The sequence below is a fragment of the Propithecus coquereli genome, unplaced genomic scaffold (assembly GCF_000956105.1).
Source record: "Propithecus coquereli isolate 6110/MARCELLA unplaced genomic scaffold, Pcoq_1.0 Scaffold107, whole genome shotgun sequence".
NCBI lineage: Eukaryota > Metazoa > Chordata > Mammalia > Primates > Indriidae > Propithecus > Propithecus coquereli.
The window spans coordinates 4,712,317-4,713,477 of NW_012134636.1; positions in this window are offsets into that span (position 1 = coordinate 4,712,317).

Below are 1,161 nucleotides of genomic sequence, written 5' to 3' on the forward strand. Positions count from 1 at the left end.
TGCCCATCATTGGCAACAGTCAATCTTAAGAAAGAACATAGACTCTGGAGCCAAATTTCTTTTTTAGTTTAAATTCTGGCTCCATCACTTACTAGCTGCATGACCTTGAGTAAATTATATGATCTCTTTTGTGCCTTGAATTTCTTTTCTGTCAAATGGGATAATAACAGTATCTATCTCAGAGAGAGTGTGTATTAAATAAAATAATATATGGAATATGCAAGAATAGTGCTTGATACAAAGTGTTCATTAAAAGTTAGTTATAATTTTATTGTCACATACAATAAGTCATTTCATGTATGTAGACTACTTAATGCCTTCTGAACTTTTGTGCTTAATAAAAAAGGCTAACCTCTCCTAGGATGACTAAGATGTAGCCTCCTGAATCTGCAGTTCCTCTTTTGTCCCCTCCTCTACACATAGCCAATGGCAATAATTAAACAATTTAATCAAATGAAGTTATTTCCCTGCTTTAAAAAACTAAAAACCAATTTGTCAGCACACTTAGAGTAAAATCCAAGTGGCTTACCATGTCCTACCACACTCTGCATGATATGACCTCTACCTAACTCTCCAATCTCCATCCTCTCTCCATTGCTTATGGCAATCCACCCACACTGGCATTTCTGTTTGTCTTTTATGAACAAGTGTTGAGCAAGAGGCTTCTGTTACCTATTATCAGAAACAGAAGCCTGAACACTTTGGCCTACTGCATCTTGGTGTCAAACACCGCATGGAACAACGTTGTACACATATAGAGAAAAGACAAAGCAAGATCAGCTTCAGTAGTGAGCCTTGGTCCCCCATGGTCAGTGGGTTCCTCCCTGGAGTTGACACAGGGCCATTGGCCCCTACACAGCCCTTTTGTGCTATGGAACAAAGAACCCTGTTCCCTCCCTGCAATGGACAGATATAGTAGTGGAGTTGGTATAATGCGTACTCACGTAAGCAGAACATAGGAGTACAGATTGAGTCTGAAATAGGAAAAGATATTCCCACGCAAGGCAAAAAGCCCAGCATGAGCTGTAAGGACTCTTTTTGCCTTGGTTAGGAAGTATTCCAGGCCCAAGACCCAATTTTGTATGGCCATGTTCCTCAGTGCTGTGTCAGAGAAGGCAGTGTCCCCACCTGATAGTAACAAGGCAGGACTACCTTTCTCTG